This window comes from Solanum pennellii, chromosome 12 (genome assembly GCF_001406875.1).
Source record: "Solanum pennellii chromosome 12, SPENNV200".
NCBI classification, from domain to species: domain Eukaryota; kingdom Viridiplantae; phylum Streptophyta; class Magnoliopsida; order Solanales; family Solanaceae; genus Solanum; species Solanum pennellii.
The window spans coordinates 43,683,201-43,706,850 of record NC_028648.1 but is presented as its reverse complement, the minus strand read 5'-3'; the positions used below and the strand labels follow the sequence as shown (position 1 = coordinate 43,706,850).

Here is a 23,650-nt window from a genome sequence, read left to right as displayed (position 1 = left end):
ACTCACCTATGAGAGTGTAAAGCTAATGCAAAAACCAGTCTCTATGAAAACTCTAATGAAAGTATTGAAGTTAATGCATACTTAATACTAATGATGAAATGAGAAATCATCTAATGAGCTATGATATCCTCATGCTAGAAGCCAGCTTCCATGATGTATGAGTTGAATGTAATGGAACTTTATACTGAGCACCGATAGGCTAGCTATGAGCGGTGAAGCCTTCTTTCGGGAAGGGTGGAGGTTCACATAACTCTCATGAGATGAGACTAGAATGTCGGGTATTGGTCTCCTTAAATCTCCTAGTATTTGAACCTATATTGCCAATATAGGGATCTAGCAGGGTTTAATTCCCTATATAAGCTAGCATGTGTTGGTTCACTTTGGCCGGCTATTCAACCTCTTTTCGGTGTGGGGATTAAACACTGGATTTCATGATGCTCACGTGATCCATGACGGTTTAGGTTAAATTTCACAAAGCAAGAATGAGGCCAGCCTCAACGAATGCACATAATAAATGAATGATACCAAAGGTGTTAGAATAGGATAATCAAGAAGTGAGCTAGACTTAAGTAATAACACTATGTTATTCTTGGTCATTTCACAGCAAACCCGATGATAGTCTTAAACTACATCATCGGTATGACTGGTGGCTGCAGTAGTATATGAAAGAGTGAAAATAAAGTACGTATGAATGAATGAACCAAAATCTATGTTTGTTAAAGAAGGCCCCCTAGTTGAGGTCCCATATGTTGAGCCCTCATTTTGGGAATTCCAAATGTCATGTCCATGATTCCAAGGTCTCAGGCATATGAAAGAATGATATGAACTATGTGATATGATATGTGTAATATTTTATGTTCTATTTGCAAAATGATAAGTATACTCTCATGGCATGAATTTTCTTATTTGAAATAGGCAAGTCCACTGACTTGACTCTCCATAATTCATATCGATTGGAAAGAGCTCTTATTAATCATGCATATCCTTGGTGTGTGCTTGCATATACCCATACTTACTACAACTGTGTATTAATGCAATACAACTCCACATTTTTAGGTGCATGCACAGGTGGATGTTAGAGCTTACAGGTCGACGCTGAAATTATTCGGACGTGGATCATTCATCCGGATTTGGTAGGCCCTCATGCTTTCGAGGAAGCTTGCTCATTATATTCTAGATTAGATATAGGTTTCAGTTAGTGGAGTATGTTCCACTAACATTTCTTTCTCATCTTATTTCAGACATTGTATTGGTGCCATTTTGGCAAGTATACACTTAATGCAGTATGGAACTATTTCTTTCATTTGATAATCATAATATTATATAGTTGATTGTGAATGTTTATGAGTTTAAGTAATATGTCTTATATGAATGTTAAGTAACAAAAAGTTCAAATTTCCTGCTAAAATTAACCTAGATGAAGTAACGATGCTGTATGTAGGATTATCTGCGACCTGTGAGAGGTTACCGACACCGGTCTCGTCTGTGTCTAGACTCTGGTCATGACAAAGTTATGTGTTACTTGATATTAACTTAATGTTGATGAATTGTCGTGTAGATTTCTATAGGCTTTCTACTGATATAAGAATTGTGTTCATTGATATATAGGTAATCTTAGATTGATGAATATTCATTGAATTGACATATTTAATTAATTATTAAAGTTTTTATGTTGAATTATTGTTCATGGTCAGTGGTAAGGGCCTTATAGTATTGTATTGGATGATTTAGCATCGATATAAGGTGTTGAGGATGGATTGGTGGTACGCTGCCCTATCCTTTTAATTTTGATGTTGTTTATACTTCAATTATGTTGTGATTGGTATTTTTCACTTATGGTGGCGGTGTTGTGTGATTTACTTGCAATTGATGTGGCCTTGTCCGCATTACTTTATGCAATATGATGATCATGGCCTTGTTGGCACTACTTGAAAAAATGTTGATATTTGTGTAGTTGATTATGTGAAGCATGATGATATTTATCTACATGTTAATCAATGTGAAAGTATATGTGTTCTATTGATGTTATGTAGGTGATCATGTTTGAATATGACTATGTGCTTATATGTGTTGTCTTAGAATTGATGCATGCTTGTTCCTACTTGAATATATGGGTATATAATGATAATATTAATGTTGTTGTAGTAATGTATAGGGTGACATAAAGATGTTAAGGGGTCATCCTAAGTCTTTTAAAGAATGATATGCTATATGTGATAAGGTGAAAGCATGTAGTGTCTTGTTGGTAGACTTGTGTCCCTTACTTAATATATGAATGAATGTTATGAGATTATGATATATCTTGACTAGATAGCTTAGTGTACCCTTTTCATGTATGAATGAAAGATATGTGAGACCTTAGAGGATGTTAAGAAGGTCATGTATGTGGTAAAGGTTATGTTATAAATGTTGAAGTCGAGAGGCGTAATGGTATCCTTCATGTAAGGGAATGGTGGACTTAAGGTTAATTGGCTGAAACGACATCATATTAATCCTTAGGAAAGTTATAATGAGCTATCTTAGTCTCCATTTAAAGGTAGCCGTAGTGGACCTCTTTGGTAGGGTGAATGTGATTATGTTATGAACTAGGTAAGGAACCTCTTCATGTGATCCTTTGATGTCAATTACTCTATGAGAACCATGTCTAGCACCGAGTGATTATGTAATGGCAAGAAGATCTACTTGAGAATGAGACTATAGTACAATTTACCTCTACTTGAGAATGATACTAAAGTGCATAAAAGCCCTTCATATTCCTTAACCATGTTCCAACATGGGATGTGTCCTAGTTCTACCCTTGGCAAGTAGAACACCCTCATCGGAGTATGTTAGAACTCCGAATTCCATGTCTAGCTATTATGGTCTATGTCGGTTATTGCCTATTCTCATCATGTGGGATACTTACTAGCATTAAGAAGTTCTATGATGTATAGGTGGTGGTATGGGACACTATCTAGACATTGCACAATAGGCTTTGAAGGTGTTAGTTTGAGTCCCTAGGTCTTGTGTAAGACCTTTATTTGAATGTCCTTTATGTGATGTATGAGTCTCTTAATGAATTAATGAACTAATCACTTATGTTATGAAGTATGTAAATGGAATAAGTACTTATCTAGAGTTGATAAGGGTTATCTAGTTATGGTGGAAGGGCATATAAGAATGGTCACTTCGTATCTTACCTAGATGAGTCTTAAGAATGACGCTAGTTAGGGAATATGTTGATTATGTGGACATGATCCGATCTTAGGAAGTCCCAAGGATTATTTGGGTAGTCTTGAAGAGGTCAAACTTGGACGTTAGATTCTTGATATACTTAAGTAAGTCTTTTGATAGCCTTTGATGAGGAAATGTCATATTATTTATATGATGATATGTTTGATGTCTTGAAGTGCGTATGTGACTTATTATAAGTGTTCTTGACGGTCATTTAGGTATGCTTAGGGAGGTTATATGGGCAGTTTCTCTTTGTGTTTCTTAAGTGGGTCTTAGGATAACTTTTGGTGAGGAGACTACATTCTAGAAGAAGTTAAAAGTGAAGAGAAAGTACTTCAGTGTAACAGTGAAGGACTTCACTGTACTGTAAAGTGCTTCCATAAATTTGTTAAATTGCGTAAATGTTATCTTATATATTTCTAAGTTGTTAAATGTTTTTCTTATGATTATAATATAATTTTTAAATGAAAAGAATGCACATTTTGGATAAATGTCTTTCATGATTTTCATGCATTATGTCATACTTAGTACATGTGGTTGTACTAACTTCATGCTTTTATCTATCTCTATAGTTGTTGGTAGGTGAGGAGCATTTGGAAAGGAACACTTGGTCCGTAGCATCGTCCAAAAGAAGTTGAAGTATGTCCTCATTTTACTTGAGGGCATATATGTATTTTATATTTTCTATAAGAAGGATAATAATAGACTAAATATTTCTATATTAGTATTGTAATTGGGTCGTGTCCCAAGTATTATTGTGTCATAAGTTTGATGAGATTGAGACTTATTATTTCTTATTAATTTATATAAAGGAGATTTTTAAAGACTATGATATATTTTGTGAAAAGTTTTAATTTCGCACTATTTTTCACTATGTTTATGAGATAAATGATATGTAAGGGCTTGTACAAGACCTCCGAAAGGTCATGTATGTCGGTTGCATTACGAGATTGCCCCTAACTTCTAGGTTGTGGTTTCGGGATGTGACAATCTCTAAGGGATGTATCTAGCATATTGTGAGGGATAAGGACCAAGAATCCCAAGCTCCTCCTTCAGAGTCGGCTCCCGTATTGAAGGATTTTCCGGAAGTCTTTCCCGAAGACTTACTTGGGATTCCTCCTGAACGCAAAATAAAATTCGTTATTGACTTATTGACGGATACGAATCCCATTTCATTTCCTCTTTATCGGATGGCTCTAGCCGAATTGAATGAGTTTAAGACTCAACTCAAATATTTACTAGACAAAGTTTTCGTATAACCTAGTATTTCTCCATGGGGCGCTTTGGTGTTGTTTGTGAAAAAGAAGAATGAGTCCCTTAGGATGTGCATTGATTACTGACAACTAAAAAAGGCTACCATAGAGAATAGGTATCCTCTCCCTAGGATTTTCGACTAGTTTGATCAACTACAAGGGGCAAACTACTTTTTAAAAATTGATTTGAGAATGGGATATCACCATCTTAGGATGAAAGGTGAAGATATACCTCAAATGGTTTTCATCTAGGTATGGTGATTATAAGTTCGTAGTTATATATGTTAGTCTAATAAATGCCTCCACGACTTTTATGGACCTCATAAATAGAGTGTTGCAGAATTTCCTTGAGTCTTTTGTAACTGTCTTCATTGATGATATCTTGGTATATTCTAAAAGTGAGGATGAGCATATGAATCATTTGAGTATAGTATTGCAAGTCCTCAAGGAACATAAGCTCTTTGCTAAATATAGTAAGTGTTGATTTTGGTTGAGGTTGATTGCATTTATTGGTCAAATTGTCCCAAGTGGGTTATAGAGGTCTATCAAATGTAAACACAAGCGGTTATGAATTGGCCCATACCTTTGACTCCAACAAATATTCAATGTTTCTTGGGTTTATCCGGGTATTTGAGGAGATTTGTTAATCGGTTTGCATCCATTGTTTCTCCTTTGACAACCTTAACACAAGAGAAAGTTAAGTTTGAATGGTCGAAAGCTTGTGAAAGAAGTTTCAAAGAGTTACAAGATAAGCTTACCTCTGCTTCGGCGTTGACTTTATCGGAGGGCACCAAGGGTTTTATAGTGTATTATGACGCTTCTCGAATAGGTTCGGGTTGTTTCCTCATGCAACACCGTAAGGTGATATCATACGCATCTAGACAACTCAAGGTGCTTGACAAGAACTATCCAACTCATGATCCCGAATTAGTGGTTGTAGTGTTTGCTTTAAAAATATGGAGGCATTTCCTATATGGTGTCCATGTGGATGTGTTTACGAACCACAAAAGCCTTCAATATGTGTTAACTCAAAAGGAGTTGATTCTCCGACAAAGAAGATTGATGGAACTTTTGAAGGATTATGACATGAGTGTTCTTTACAACCCCGACAAGGACAATATGGTTGCGGACTCTCTACGTCGAATGTCAATGGGTAATTTAGCCCATGCTCCCGATGATAATAAAGATTTAGTGAAAGAGGTGCATAAATTGGCTCAATTGGGTGTTCGGTTGGAAGACTCCAAAAAATGAGGGTCTATAGTGCACGATAACTCCAAATCATCTTTAGTGGTGGAGGTGAAGTCTAAGCAACACCTTGATCCTCTTTGATGGAATTGAAGGAATTAGTTGTTAGCAAGTTTAATGAAGCATTCTCCCAATGTGATAGGGTACTTACGTCCCAATGTAGATTGCGTGTACCAGATGTAGATGGTCTAAAGGGACAAATTTTGGAAGAGGATCATGGTTCCCGATATTGCATTCATCTGCGTGACACCAAAATGTATCGTGATCTTCAAGATGTCTATTTGTGGGATGGTTTGAAGAGAGATATAGCGAATTTTGTGGCTAAATTCCTAATTGTCAACAAGTTATGGCCGAACGTCAACGTTCGGGTGGTTTAACTCAAGTGATGGATGTCCCTACTTAGAAGTGGGAAGATATCAATATGGACTTTGTAGAGGTTTTTCCTCGAACTCGAAGGCAAAATGATTAAATATGGGTTATTGTTGATAGATTGATAAAATGTACCCACTTTATTCCCGTCAAATCTACTTATTCGGTGGAGGAATATGCAAGGTTGTACCTTAATGAGATTGTGAGTTTACATGGGATCTCTTAGCCATCATCTTGGATAGATGTGCTCAATTCACTTCTCATTTTTGGAGGTCTTTTCAAAAGGGGATAGGTACTCAAGTGAAACTTAGTACCACTTTTCATCCTCAAACGGATGGTAAAGAGGAACGTAGCACCCAAACCCTAGAGGATATGTTAAGAGCTTGTGTTATTGAGTTCAAAGGTAATTGGGATGATCACTTACCATTGTTAGAGTTCTCCTATAATAATATCTACCATTCGAGTATTTCCATGGCACCATTTGGAGAACTCTATGGTAGGAGGTTTAGGTCATCAGTTGGTTGGTTTGAGGTAGGTGAGTCTCACTCCTTGATCCCGAGATAATGTATGAGGCATTATAAAAGGATATGATGATAAGAGATCGGTTGAAAACATCCTATAGTCGGCAAAATTCTTTTGCCGGCAATATAAGAAGACTTGAATTAGATGTAGCTTATTGAGTCTACTAGAAGATTTCACCCATGAAAGGGGTGATGAGATTTGGTAAAAAGAGGAATCTTAATCCCCGGTATGTGGGTCCTTATGAGATAGGGAAGGGGTCGGAAAGGTTACTTATGAGTTGAAAATACCAAGTGAAATATCCTCGGTTCATCCCATATTCCATGTCTACATGCTTAAGGAATGAATAAGTGACCTGGCATCCATTCTCCCAATTTAAGGGTTAGGAGTGGATGACAACCTTTCTTATAAAGAGGTTCTCGTTGAAATTCTATATCGCCAAGTCAAAAAGTTGAGGAAGAAAGAGGTGACCTACATAAAAGTCATATGGAGAAACCACCAACATGGGAGGCCGAGGCCAGTATGAAGTCCCGTTATCCTCTTCTTTTTCGTCAAAATTCTAGAAAAAGTTGAGGTTAGTAGTTCCTCTCAAAATGAAGAAATCATGAATAAAGTGAATTTGACTTGATTTTCAAGGTATGTGCATATTCTTGTAAATTTTTACTTAACTTGCACTTATTTGTTTTATGTGTATAGTTGCCTTCATTAAATTGTAGTAAGCATGTTTAATGTTGTCTTGAAAGAAGGTTTGCATGGTAAGTCTTGATGTTTATGTTGATCTCATGTAGATGTTGACAAGATAGTTCCTCATTATGTGATATGAAGTGTGTATCTTTAATATGTGGTAAATTGTTATTTGAGTTTATATGTGTAATGCCATATTTATGTGTTGAGTGGACTTTTGAAGTACTCCTATGGTCCTTGACTCATAATGATCATATTTTGTTGCTATTTTGTTGGTGGGGTTGCTAGTATTGAGTCTCATTCTCTCCCTATTAAAAGGATTTAGGTGTAATTTGGGGATGAATGCTCCCAAGGGGGGGGATAATGTAACACTTCGAAAGTCCATGACTTAGTCTAGAGCCTCACTTGCATAACTAAGCCCTAAAACAGTGTTTCTAAGACTAAACTAATGTAATCAACCTAATTAGAAAGTGTAAGAACTAAAACCTCAAGAAACGACCATGACGTCTAGAGATTTGTGAAAGTTGAGCTAGTGTGCTGTGGTGTATTTCAAGGGGTTATACGAGTCGAAATATAGTCAAATTTGGTAAAGAGTTTTAAAACATATATTAGAGTGTGTTAGGATCGAAAGGTCTAGGTACGACTCCCCAAGAACCACCCTAAGGGTACTTGAAGAGGACCCTAACATTTGAGCCTAAAAGCTGTCATTTGACAGTGGCAATCGACGAACCAAACAACGAGCCGTCGATCGGTCAAAGATCCATCGATGGATATTGTTAGTTCATACTTATCCATATCCCTAGAAGCCCCAAAAATAAAGGTCTATTACAAAAACCATGGATGACCAGGCCGTGGTTTGGTCAAAAGACCATCGACGTGACTCGTCGATTGGAGCCTTGGTTCACTGCCAAATTTTGGTCAAAGTAAGGGTTAATTAGATAATTAGTTAATAAATTAATTAAGGTTTGGGACTATAAAATATTTGTAATTCATTAAACTAACCTAACACCTCATTATTTTCCAAACTCAATTTTCTAAACTGCTCTCTACACTTTCTCTCTCTATTCCAAAGACCACCATTGATGACCAAGGTCCAAGATTTATTAGGGATATAATACTCACGTTTTCTACATCATTATTCAAGGAAACTTAAGGTATGGAATCTATTCACTGTTCGAATATGTTTCCCCAAGAGGCTCTTCAAAATTGGTTTCTAAATTGTGTAAAACTTGGGTTTTCATTTAATTTTGTGAATTGGCTTTCAAATTGATATAAGGTTAAATTAATTTGGTTAATATTGATAGGTTATGATTGTTTATTGGTAAATTGTTGTAATTCTTAGTCTTTGACCTAGTTTTGTGAAACAATCCATGAATGAACCCTTTTCCTAACCCTAGCTATAAATTGGACTTGTAGATGATTAGTGTTGTTGGAATTGAATATTTAATTTTTTAATTAACTATTATATTATGATGAAGAGTTAATTGATGGATGAATATATTGGAACAGAGGGTAAGATATTGAAGGACGTTTTGGAAGCTATTGGCATGACTTTCGATGACTATATGTTCTCTACTTCAATAATAATGGTTTATTCTTGACGATGATGTTCAATTGAAGTGTGATTATGTGAATATAATAGGAAGATGATGATATGATGAATATGATGGCATGATATGGATATGTTGAATTGTGAGATCTTGATTAAGGTATGATCATGCAAGGTTGAATGTGATTGTCTTGTGTGACTTATTATGATATGACTATGATGTGATGATATCACTAAATTATGGGTTATAATGAAAGGAAGTTCTCATGCAATACCTAAACATCTAATGACATGATAATACAATGGGTTAGTCTCCTATGTCCTATATTAATATTTGATGATTAATAAAAGCTTAAATACATTTCAAAAAGGGTCTTTAACTTGGCACCAAGCTCACTATATATGAGAGGTGTCCCTTCCCCATGAGGGAAGGTAGGTTTGCAATGGTTCTCAATATGGGGACTTGAATTTTATTGCACATTAATAGGGTTTCCAATACATATCTCCTAGTTTCTTAACTATGTTGTCCCCAAAGGAAAACTAGTTAGTGGATCCACCTAGAATGCTATGTTCATGTTTTGGTTCTACCTTGGCAAATAGAGCACTTTCTTTCAGTGTAGGGTTTTATGACACCAGATTCATGTTTAGGTCACATGGTCTAATGTCGGTTAAGGTGATTGTTCCCGAAAGTAAAAAAAAAGAATGAAGTAATAATGATGAACTTTAACTAGGGTGACTTAAGGGATTCTACTTAGTGTAGCTAAGGGCATGGGACTTTACCTATCCATTTCACAAGTTGACCTTGAAGGTAGTCCTAAGAGGGTGTTCTTATGTGCTTATATTATGAACGAAGTTCAAATGTTGACTTCACATGATGATGATCTTATATAATGTTGACTTCATTAATGAACATGATATGGGTCGAAATTGTTATATATATGATGATGATTATGCATGATATGATTTTATATGAAATGTAGACATTGCTTGTAACATAATGTCCCTTTAAGCATGATCTTATGATCATTGAATTGTGTATGCTCTTACATGTGCAGAAAAGGCTTTCAAAGTGACTTATAGCATGAACAAAATGTCCCTTTAAACATGATTTCAATAGTTTTACTTGAAACTTAGTACATGTGGTTTGTACTAACTCATATTCTTTATAATTCTACAAATATGTATGTTCAGGGCATTGTAAAGCTTTCGAGGCCAATTATAAGGAAGACTTTAGAATAATTAAAGTTAAAACTAATAATAGAAATAAAAGAATGAAATTTAAAAGTAATTAACTTGTAATTACATTATGTATTTTAACTACAATTCACAACACACCCCTATAAATTGAAGAGTGTAATTACCTCCTGAAAATTACACATAGTTACATGTTGGCCAAGTAATTACATAATCGACTAAACATGTCAGACATGGTTGCATCATATCCAATTACCAATGTGGCTTTACAAATAGACCCTAAAGACTTGTTTGAAAAGTCATATGTAATTAACAGTTGGTGTAGTTGATTGTAACTACACACTTTTATACATGTTTGCTAGACCAAGTGATTACTTGAAAAGGGAGGAATTGAGTGTAATTGAAGGGTAGTAATTAAATTCCTCGATTCCTATGTGAGGGTTAGGAATCATGTGTAATTACACCATGTAATTATATAAAACTTTTTTAACTTATTTTCTTCCTTTTGTTTATATTTAGATTTTTTTATTTTTATATATTTGTTTATTTCTATTATTTTTTTTATCATAATATTTTCTATTTTTTTTATTTATATTTCTTTTCCTTCTCACTTTTTCATGTTATTCTATTCAATTTTTCATATTATGTATTTATTATTTGCATTGTGTGACTATTCTAATTTTTAAAAGTAGAATTCATTATTGAATAAGATTATAAATTAATATTTTTCTTTTCTAAAAAACTCATATTTATGTATGTTATGTTGAAATTTGACATAACAATACTGTGTTAATTTTTTTTTAATTTAAAACTTATGTTATATTTTTAGTTTCATTTGTTTTAGTATTATTGAGTTTATATTTCACATTGAAAGTCAATAAATTTTTAGGTTAGACTTGATAAAGATTATCTTTAAGTCAATGTTATAATTATTTTATGACATTATATTTATAATATTAACATTTTTTGTTAAAAACGTGCATTTCATGATATTCATAGAAATCTTTTGCTTTTGGTTTTTTTTTATAATTAATTTAATTAAATTATACTAATTTCAAAGAAAAATTAATTAAGAACATATATTTAAAAAGCACGGGTAACCTACTTTTGGTTTTTAGCTCTTTTTTAAAGTCATTTTAAACTTATTTAAGTTATTATTACCTCGATAAATACTTCCGAAATCTAAAAATGATATAAATATAGGTTTGACCAACTTTTAAGTCACTCTCACATTCCTTTCACCTTATTGAGTTTGTATATTTCTTATGTGATTTCTTTTTTCTTTCGGCTTCTGTTTGGGGGATGCTGACATTTACTACCTCTTGTGATAAAAATTTATGGAAGTTTAACCAAATTTTTTATTAGCAGATTTGGACCTTAAGGGGATATCATACTATCTTCAAAAAATAGTTATGATTTGTGTACATGAAGTTTCGAATTAGTTTTGAGGATTTATTTCGAGAGTTTGGATGTATTTAATATTGCTTGTTTCTAGAGCAGACCAGTTTCTTGTTCGCGTTTGCAGAGAAGATATATTCGTTCGGCCTTATAATTTATGAAAGATCCACCATATTCGCAAAGAAGTTGCATTTTTTATGAGTAGGCGGCTCAGGTAGGCTCTTGTAGTTATCTTCTAAAATTAATGATTTTTTGTAGTAAACATTATTTGACAAATGTGGCACATTATGTTCCTGTTTAGACACTGAGGGTACGTTGTATTCATGTTCAGGAACATAGAGTACGTTCTCGTAGTTTTCTTCTAAAACTGATGACTTCTTATAGTAAAATTATTCTTTTACACCAAAGCTTAAATGTTTTTATAATATGTTATAAGATTAAAATGATTTATAGGTCAATGATGTATTAAATCAAATGCGCTCAAAAAATTTAAAAGGAAGTGCGTTTTTATGAAAATTTCATACAAATCTCGTAGTGCTAAGAGCTAATAATATATTATTTTTATTCTTCTACAAATTGCAAAAAATACGTTAAAAATTTGGCGGACCTGGATACATCCCAAAGCGTCCCGATAAATCGCGTTCTGATTTCGGATACATCCCTCAAAGTAACGCTACATCACGTCTCCATTTCATATACATCACTCAATATCTTGATATATCGCGAAAAGTGTTGTGTCCGACCAATTATATATCACATATAAAGCTATGTATCCAATAATATGAGAGAGTAGGAATTTTTGTAATTTTTCAAATTTTAGAAAATATTATAAAATAAGTTATGAATTTAGGTAATTTTTTCTAATTTTATACGGTATAATGAACTTACAAATATTTTTATTTTCTTTCATTATTTTTCTTCTTGTTTTGGTAACATGAAATGCCGGCCACTCTACTCTTGGTATCGGAATCACCAAATCCTCATTGATGGTTGTTATTTTGCAATTGAATTTTTGAGAAATTAATTGACAATTAATGGAAGAAGAGGTGAATGTATAGATATAAACTTTCAATAATTAAAAAAAATGTATTCAATATACATAAATCTCTAGATACACAAAATAGAATTTAAATAACAAAAAAAAGTTGCAACTCCAAGTAGGAAAGAGAAGAAAAATAAAACAAATAAAGAATTAAATTTTTGTTATAGTCATTGATATCATGCCTTTGAACTCATAATAATATGAGAACCCTATTGGTTATATATGTTGGGCCGGAGAAGACCTATATTGAAATATGAACATGAGGGATAAAAAAGTTAGTAATATAGAGGTGGTGGTGATGGAGAAGGTGACGGTTTCTTGAAGAGTTAGTTTTTGCAAAAGACACCATCTTGTATTCTGGTTTAGACACTAAGGGTACCTCTGAAATAGTTGGCACCTTCTTTTTTCTTGAAGTGCTTTGTATTCTTGTATAGGTACTGAGGGCACCTTATAGACATTATCTGATCAAACTGATGATACCTTCTTATAGTTGTCTTCTGGAACTGATGTCTTCTTGTAGTAGTCATTCTTAGGCAAAGAAGACACTTTATATTCCTTTTTAGGCACTGAAGGTACCTTTAGAACATAAAACACCATCTTGTAGTTATCTTCTGGAACGGATGGCTTCTTGTAATAGTCATTGTTTGGCAAAGAAGGCAAATTGAATTCCTCTTTAGACATTGAGTAGACCTCTGAAACAGATGGTACCTTCCTATAGTTATCTTCTAAAATTGATGGTTTCTTTTAATAGTCATTCTTTTTCAAGGAAGGTATCTTGTATTCTTGTTTAGGCACTAAGGGTACCTCTGAACAGATGACACCTTCTTGTAGTTATCTTTTGGAACTGATGGTTTCTTCTAATAGTCATTTTTTGGCAAAGACGACACCTTGTATTCTCGTTTAGGCATTTAGGTTACCTCTGGAACAGTTGGCACCTTCTTGTAATCATCTTTTGGAATGGTTGGTTTCTTGTATTGATTCTTTGGTAAAAAAGTCATCTAGTATTTCTCTTTAGGAACTGAGGGTTGCTTATAGTCGTTATCTTTTGAAATTAATGACAGCTTATTATAGTTATCTTTTGTAACTGATGGATTCTTGTAGAAATCATTCTTTGGCAACGAAGGCACCGTGTATTCCTCCTTAGGCACCGAGGGTACCCCTAGAACCGATGACACCTTCTTATAGTTATCTTCTGAAACTGATGGCTTCTTGTAGTAATCTGGGAAAAAATAGGTACCTTATATTCCTCTTTTGGCACTGAGGGAACCTTGTAGTCTTCCCTTTTAGCTACTGTAGTTGGTGCGTTGTTATATGTTAAATCTGATGATTCATAACAATAAGGTGAATATGCCATAGTGCATGTGGCAATCAAGGAAATTGTTAAAGCACAAGCAAATTGAGGGCATTGCTTCTTCATTTGGCTTCCCAATGAGAATATTTGTATTTTAGTACTAGAATTTTCTTTTTCTTGTGTTTTAGAATGGAGAAAAACTAGGTGTTTATATAGAGATTAACTATGATGTAGATTTGGACTGTCTTAAACTAATCTTAACAGATCAGAGATTTTCCTATTTATTTTTTTGGTTAATGTTGTTCCACTAAGGTGTTGAGATAATGGAAACCCATGAATAATTATTTTTGGTAAGTTGAAAATTAAGTCCAATCATTTATTGACTTCCAAGAATGTAGTTCTTCTTCTTTTTTGTTATTATTTTATGATATTGATACTTTGAGCATTACTTAAAATTCACATCATTGGACTATACATTATACATGTTGGGTTTAGCAAAGTGTGAATGGGAAAAGGAAAAAAAATGAAAAGTTGAAAAGTGAAGGAATAAATGTGGAGAGAAAATGAAAAGTCAATTGTATAGTGCAAATGAGAAGTCATTTCTCCCATATCGGCAAAAGAAAGGGAAATTGTTGTCCTTATATTGGGAAACATTTCCTTTACTTATTAAAGAGCTAAGAAGAAGGTGTCCCCTCACGCCGTTGTCGTCGCTCGGTCGGCCTCGGCTTCTTCTTCTGATTTGACAAATGATTTGATTGATAAATTTTTGGACAAAATTTTTTTAATTGATTTTTGTTAATCAAATAAATTCTGTTAATCTTATCTCTTATAAATTTAATTCAGGATGTTAGTTAATTAGTTATTAACATAATTAATTTACGTATAACGGTAACGTTCTGAAAAGTCGTTATTCTTTTCGAAAAGCTGTTACATTCCCAACAGACATATTTTCCAAAAAGTTGTTATTTTTTTCAAAAGACAAAACTTTTTGGATAAAACAGGTCTGAACAGATTTTTCTGAACAGACACGTTTCTTGCTGAAAATGGCTATAAAAGAAAGTCATTTTTTGTTTTTTTAAACACTAAAATTTTTTTCCTTCTATGGATATATTTTTTCTCAAAATCAAAGTATCGATTGACTTAAAGTATGTGACTTGTTGTTGTTGTTAAGTTCGCTAAAGTTAAAAAAAATTGAGGTACCGCTATTACTTTAACATGATTAATCCGTTTTATCTTGAGAGAAATTAATCCATAACCTCGGGTACAGTGAGGGGATTAAATTTCTTAAGGAGACACAGCAATTCCTATGGACTCAGATTATTTTGTTTTCTGTCTAGTTCATCTTATTTATGTTTCTGCTTCGCTAACCTTATAAGTACAGGTTAATAACAAGCTTAAGAAATTTATTAAGTTTTTGTATTTGAGGTTTTTTTAGATTAAAACCTTTGTGATTTTTTACTCTGTTTGAATTTTTTAAAATTCAGTCCATTAAAGATTAAAAGAACATAAAAACTTTATCGTTAAATAAGAAATAGTCTGTGTGAAGATTTGTTCTTTACTGTTAGTATTTCAAATACTAAAATTATCTGACATTTGTGACAGAAAAAAATGAATAATTCAAGTCAACTGAATGCTGGAATAGTGAGTGCTGCAACAGTAAGTACTGCAACAACATCAGTTGCACAGAATTGGTCAACTACTCCCTTAGCGCTAATTGAGAAACCTTCAAAGTTTTCTGGAGTCTACTTCAAGAGATGGCAGCAGAAGATGTTCTTCTATCTCACTACGTTGAGTCTGTAGAGGTTCATTAATGAGAATGTTCTGTTATGATGGGTTATACTCAACCTAAAGAACAAGTCTTGGTAACAGAAGCATAGACACACTCAGATTTTTTGTACAAATATTATATTCTGAGTGAACTGCAAGATAATTTGTATAATGTGTACAGAAATGTCAAAACCTCAAAAAAAAACTAGGGGATGCTTTAAAAAAGAAGTACAAAATAGAATATGCCGCAATGAAGAAATTCATTGTGGCAAAGTTTCTGGACTATAAGAAGATAGACAGTAAGACTGTCGTCACCTAAGTTCAAAATCTGCATGTCATAATCCATGATCACCTTGCTGAAGGTTTAAATTTATTTAATGTCTATGTTAGAAATATTAAGTTTTTCCTTAATATTCACTTAATTTTTAATGTAGGACTGATTGTGAATAATTCATTTCAAGTGGCTTTTATTATTGAGAACTTACCTCCATTGTGTAAGGACTTCAAAAACTACTTGAAACATAAACGCAAGGCGATGACTGTTGAAGATCTCATAGTAAGGTTGAGAATCAAAGAGGATAATAATGCTGCAGAATAGAGGTCACGTGGTAATTTCAACAATATCTGGGGTAAATATATTTGTAGAATATCCCACAAAATTAAAGAAAAGAAAGAAAACATCTGGCCCAAAAAAAATCCTCCTAAGAAGAAATTCGATGGAAACTGCTTCAATGATGATAAACGTGGTCATAGGGCTACTGAATGCCGAGGTTCTAAGAAGGACAAGAAAAGGAAGGATAAAGAAAGCTTTGTTGAATACAAAGGATAATTGAACGATCTCAATGCAACGCTTTATGAATGTAACTTGGTTAAAAATTCCATGAGAATGGTGGATAGATTCTGGTGCCTCATGCCATGTTTGTGCCAACAAAAAATTATTTTATCATATATTCTCGCACCTACATGCGAGAAGTTGTTTATGACAATCTCCCTATTGCAAAGGTGGAAGGAACTGGCAAGGTCCTATTAAAGATGACATCAGTCAAGGTGGTGACTTTGAACAAGGTCTCGTATGTTCAAGAATTGGGAAGTAATTCAATTCCAGTTCTGACTAAGAATGGATTCAAAGGTGTATTTATTTCTGATAAAGTAGTAGTCAGTAAGAATGATATGTATGTAGGAAAAGGGTACCTTAGTGATGATGACCTTTTCAAACTCAATCTAATTGTAGTTGATATGAATAAAGATTATGCTTCTTCTTACTTGCTTGAGTCTAAATATTTATGGAATGAACTTTTGAGACACGTTACTCACAAAACCTTGCGAAAACTGATAACTTAAATGTGTTCACAAAATTTGAGTGTAGTAAAACAAAATGTAAAATTTGCATTGAATCTAAGTATGCTAAGCATCCTTATAAATCTGTTGAAAGGAATTCAATTCCGTTAGAACTGATTCACACTGATATTTGTGACATGAAGTCAATGCCATCACGTGGTAGGAAACAATATTTCATAACTTTTATTGACTATTGCACTACATATTGTTATGTTTATTTGCTAATGGAAAAGTTGAAGCAATATATGCATTTAGGCAATATAAAACTGTAGTTAAAAATCAGTTGGATGAAAAGATCAAAATGATCAAAAGTGATAGAGGTGGAGAACATGAATCTCCATTTGCAGAAATATATTTAGGAAATGGAATAATCCCTCAATCTACTGTTCCATACACTCCTCAATCTAATGAGATTGCAGAAAGGAAAAACCGAACTTTAAACGAAATGTGAATGCATTACTTATAAGTTCAGGTTTATTACAAAACTTGTGGGGGAAGGCTATCCATACAACAAATCGAATACTCAATAGAGTGTCTCACTCAAAGACGCGTGTTATTCCATAAAAGAAATGTAAAGGTTGAAAACCCAACTTGAAATATATCAAAGTGTGGGGGTGTCTCACCAAAGTCCAAGTAAAAATAGGGCCTAAGACAGTGATTGTGTGTACGTTAGATATGCTACAAATAGTAAGACATGTCGATTTTTTGTTCATAAGTTCGAACATCCGGATATTCATGACAATACGGTAATGGAATCAGATAGTGCTGAATTTTTTGAACATATCTATAAAACTAGACTTCAGTCATCTAGTGGGGGGTTAAAACAACCCCGAGAAGAACAAAAAGAGAATGAAACTAATGAAGAGAGTACAAGGCATAGTAACCGTCATAGGACAACTACTTCATTTGGATATGATTTTGTAACATTCCTTCTTTAAAGTGAGCCTCAAACATTGAGGAAGCAATGTTGTCAAGCGACATTGGAAGGAGGCTGTCAATAGATAAATTGAATCAATCCTAAGCAATCATACTTGGGAGTTGGTTGATCTTCCTCCAGGAACAAACCCTTGGGTTCAAAATGGATTTTTAAAAGAAAGATTAAAGATGATGGAATTATTGACAGATATAAAGTAAGACCTGTTGTGAAAGGCTTTAGTCAAAAAGAAGGTCTTGATTATTTTGACACATACTCGCCAATGACTAGGATTACATCAATTCGGATGTTAAATGCCCTAGCAGCAGTATATGGTCTTGAAATCCACCAAATGGATGTGAAAACAACCGTCTTAAATGGAGAGCTGGAAGAAGAAATTTACATGGAACAACATGAGGGTTTTGTAGTTCATGGTAAAGAAAAGAAAGTGTGCAAACTTATTAAGTCACTTTATGGACTAAAACAAGTACCGAAGCAATGGCATGCAAAGTTTGATCAAACCATGTTGTCAAATGGATTTAAGATCAATGAATGTGATAAATGTGTTTACATTAAAGATACTCCAAATCAGAAGGTCATTGTATGTCTATATGTGGATGACATGCTGATAATGACAAAGGACATTGCCAATATAAAAGCTACTAAGAGTATGCTCGCTAGTAAGTTTGATATGAAAGATGTAGGAGTTGCTTGATATTCGGAATTAAAATTCTCAAAACTTCTAATGGTCTAGCATTGTCTCAAAGTCATTATATTTAAAAGATACTTGAAAAATTCAATTATTTGAATTTTAAAAGGGCAAAGACTTCAATTGATTTGAACCTACATCTTGCAAAGAATAAACGTGAAAGTCAGTATAAATTGGACTATGCCAGCGTATTTGGAAGTTTGATGTATGTGATGAATTGTACACAACTAGACATAGCTTTCGCTATCAATAAACTGAGTTGATACACATGTTATCCCAATTAAATCATTGGTTTGCAATGAAGAGAGTTTTGGGATACTTAGATGATACTCAAAACTATGATTTGCATTACAACAAATATCCAGAAGTTATTGAAAGATATAGTGATGCAAATTGGATTACTGGATCAACTGAAACAAAATCCAGAAGTGGATACATTTTACTAACGGTGGAGGAACAATATCTTGGAAATCGTCCAAACAAACATGTGTAGCTCGCTCTACAATGGAGTCTAAATTCATCGCCTTAGACAAGGAAGGTGAAGAAGCTGAATGACTCCAAAAAATTTTAGAAGATATTCTGTTTTGGCCCAAACCATTGGCCCCTCTATGCATACACTGTGATAGTCAAGCTGCAATAGAAAGGGTGGAAGCGTTATGTATAACGGCTAGTCTCGTCACATAGGACGAAGACATAACTCAGTGAGACAACTACTTTCTAGTGGAATTATCACAATTGACTATGTGAAGTCAAAGGTTAATATGTCAGATCCACTTACAAAAGTCCTAACTAGAGAGGGAGTTGATAAATCATCGACAGGAATGGGACTTTGGCCGAGAACAAGTCATCGTGGCGATAACTTTTCCTAGAAGATGGGAGATCCCAAGATCTAGGTTCAAGCAGATAAAATAAAGTCATTGATGACGGTTCAACATTATAAAAAATTCATTTATGGTGCATTCTAATGATGAGTCAAAGTCTTTGATGACGACATAAGGACTTTTAAATGGTTGCTAAGTTTGATACAGGGTATATCAAATACTGTATCTACAGGATAACTCATTTAGAAGTCACCTATGAGAGTGTGAAGTGTAAGCCGCTTCAAGGAGAATCCGGTAAGGCCAGTTCTCTAAGCACTTACTATCCGAGATCTATTCATGGCTGAAACAAACAAAAAAAAGAAAACTAAGAATAGTTCGAGGGTTGATTGTGTGACTTATTTCATGCATATGTTTTAACAATAGTCATTCCCCATTCATGTGGGGATTGTTGGGCTTAGCAAAGTGTGAATGGGAAAAGGAAAAAAAATTGAAAAGTTGGAAAGCGAGGGAACCAATTGTGAGGGAAAATGAAAAGTCATTTGCAAAGTGCAAATTAAAAGTCATTTCTCCCATATCGTCAAAAGAAAGAGAAATTGTCATCCTTATATTGGGAAACACTTCCTTTACTTCTTAAAGAGCAAAGAAGAAGGTGCCCCCTCACGCCGTCGTCATTGCTCGTCTCGGTTACTACTTCGACTTCGGATTTGGTAATTGATGTGATTGATTGATAAATTTTTTTGTCAAAATTTATTCAATTGATTTTTTTAATCAAATAAACCTTGTTAATCTTATCTCTCATAAATTAATTCAGGACGTTAGTTAATTAATAGAATTAATTCACATGTAACGATAACGTTTTGGAAAGTCGTTATTCTTTTCGAAAAGCTATTACACTTCCAACAGATACATTTTTCAAAAAGTTGTTATTTTTTTAAAAGGTACAACTATTTGAATAAACCAAGTTTGAAAAGATTTCTCCGAATAGACACGTTGCTTGCTGAAAATGGCTATAAAAGGAAGTCATTTTTCTTTTTTTCAAACAATGAAAATTTTTTCCTCCTCTGCTTATAGGGCTGGGCATAATATGGTTAAAACCGAAAAAATCGACCGAATAATTTTTTAAAAAAATTTTGATTTTGGTTTTTCGGTCGGTTTCGACTTTGAATTTTAATATTTGAGTCTTCCGGTTTGGTTTTTGGTTTTTAGATTTAAAATTTTGGTTAATCGAAAAACCAAATTTGTTTATATTTATAAATGTTACCCATTTCAAGTCGGCCTATCTCAGTAGCCCACAAACTATTATTCTCAACGCAACTACCCAAATTTTCCTATGTCTCAGCCCAACTACCAAAATTCCTAGCCCAATAACTCATTCCCAGTAGGCCAAATTTCTAATTTCCTATCAATTGATGATAAATCCCTAAATTGATAACATTACATATTTACATACGTCGACACCGACACCGACTCGCCTCTCTCAGTAATGCAGATTACAGATACGCTGGTTGCCGATGCCGACTCGACTCGTCACTCATCTCTCAACTCTCAGCTCTCGTCAGTTGTCAGTCATCGCCGGAGTAAGTTCCATTACCCCCATTCCTTTCTATGGTGAAAAAGGTAAATAAAAGACTTGCTTATGTTCTGATGAAAACTGCTCATCATTTTATACAGGTATTTGGTTGTCAATGACAAGGGCGTACAAGTGCAAACATTTCAGAAATTGTGCTTGCCAATCTTTTCAACTGCATTTGATTTTGTTGCCTTAAAAAACTTCATCTCTGACTGTTATTAGATGTTAAAGTTATAAGTAAACCTCAATAAAAAATTTTATCGTTATTTGCAGTTGATAGTAGATGTCATATTTAATGTGTGTGTAGCCTTGTTTAACTTGTCTAATTTCAAATGGACTAATGTAGCTCCCATGGATTAGTGGATGAACCATTAAGACTTCACGATTGTGTCGTCTAAGGTAGTATTTAGCCTATCTGTGCTTAGCTTGAACCAATCTTTGATTAAATACTTAAAGTTGTGGCAAAGTTTTCTAATAACCCCCTAAGTAAAAAATGGAAAATATGTTTAGAAGTTCTGCTCTTTGTGGGTATTTAGAGTTTTTCATTAATAATTGTTTGAGTCCTGCTAAATTTGTATCAAATTTGGTTAAACCGAAAAAAAAACAAATCAAAATTATAATAACCGAACCAAATCAAATTTATTTCAGTTTGGCTTGGTTTCACATTTGGCCAAATTGAAAACTTAAAAAGCGAATCGATATTTTTGAACCGACCGAACCCCCAGCCCTAACTGCATATTTTTTCTCTCAAAATCAAAGTGTCGATAGACTGAGTCTGTGTGACTTGTTGATGTTCTTAAGTTTGCTGAAGTTAAAGAAATTTGAAGTACCGCTATTTCTTTAACAAGATTAATCCGTTTTATCTTGGGAGAAATTAATCAACAATCTCGGGTACACTGAGGGGATTAAATTTCTTAAGGAGACACAATAATTTTTGTGGACTCGAATTTTTTTGTTTTCTGTCTAATTCATCTTATTTCTATTTCTGTTTTGCTAACCTTATAAGTACAGGTTAATAACAATACATACTTTACAATACCAAGAATAACAATATATTGGAAGTTATTATATTTATAATATATAAACATATTTAATTATATGTTTGGTTTAACAATTTGGTATTTAGATATATAATTTCTAAATTCAATTAAATTTACCTTATTCGCCACTAAATTCACCAAAATTCTTATTTTTTTACTATCCATTTGTTGTCCAGAGCCTATATTAGAGCTTCGAGGGAACCTTTGGAACATATGAAACCTTTCATAGTTATCTTTCATAATGGATGGCTTCTGAAAGTACTCAAATTTTGGCAAAAATAACCCCTTGTATTTTGCCTCAGGAACATATGACACCTTCTAGGAACATATGTCACCTTCTTGTAACTATCTTTTGGAATTGATGGCTTATTAAAATATTCGTTTTTTGGGAAAAGACGACATGTTGTATTCAGATTTAGGCACTGAGGGTATCTTGTCTTCCTATTAAGCAACCGAAGGTACTTTCTTTTCATTATTTTCTGAAACTAATGTCTTTTTGTCGTAATCATTCTTTGATAAAAATGTCAACGTCTTATATTCATTTTCAGGCATTGAGGGTACCTTGTAGCCTTCCCCTTTAGAAATTGTGGTTGGTGCTTTGTTGTATGTTGAATATGTTGATTCATAATAATAAGGTGAGTATGACATAGTGCATTTGGCAATCAAGAAAAATGCCAAAGCACCAAATTGCTTCTTCATTTGGCTTCCCATTGAGAAGAATTGGATTCTAAGGCTAGATATTAGTTTGTTTTATTTTTTCTTGTGTGTTTTAGAATGGAGGTATTAGGAGTCTATATAACATAACGTAGAAGGTGATTTGATAATTTTGATGCTCATCTTGATTTTCTCATTTTTTTGCCTAATGCTATTCCACTTTTGTCTTGAGAGCATGGGAAGCCATGAACAATTCATACACATATGATTAATAATCACTTTTTTTAAAAAAAATCAAATCCAATGTTTTATTGACTATTCCAAGAATGTTGTGTCAGTTTTTGTTGTTGGTACATTGAAAATTAGATTAAATAAAATTTTAAAGTTTAAAATACATAATTTCCGCATAAGTTCATTATTTGTGATCAAAATCAATTGGGTCCATTATTATGGATTTGCCTCCTTTGTCCAATAATATTAGTCTACTTGAAACACCTTTAAGAAATTACAAATAGAATGATAATTTTACTATATCACCTTTGGAATATAATAGATATAATGTCATGAAATATGAAATAGGGAAATGACTATAATTAATGATAAGGGTAAATTAAGAACTATGTGTTAAATTATCCATAGATTTCACAAGGAATAATACATAAATATGCCCTTTAACTTTTCTTTATTTTACATTTATGCCCTCAAACTTTAAGTATGCACAAGTAGACACACAAACTTGTATAAAATTGAACAAATGGACACACACGTCCTACATGACCTCCTATATGAAAATTTATGTCCGACGTGATGTTCGGTATGTATTATGTTACATAAGATTCATGTGTCTACTTGTCCAACTTTATACAAGTTTAAGTGTATACTTGTGCACACTCAAAGTTGGAGGGTGTAAATATGAAATGAGGTCAAGTTAAACGATATATTTATGTATTATAACATTTTATAAGTTGGACGAATATTGTTAGATATTTTTTTAGTATAATGAACAAATATTATTAGACGAAGGAAGTATACCAAACTGTTGTTAAAATATTCTTTAGTATCACGGCTAAACTTTTCAATG

General features: G+C 33.4%; 1 pseudogene; it reads right to left on the bottom strand.

Annotated features, from left to right (window-relative positions):
• Positions 1–12,931: 12,931 nt before the first annotated feature.
• LOC107006270 lies at positions 12,932–22,778 on the bottom strand (annotated as a pseudogene).
• Between the last annotated feature and the right edge of the window lie 872 nt (positions 22,779–23,650).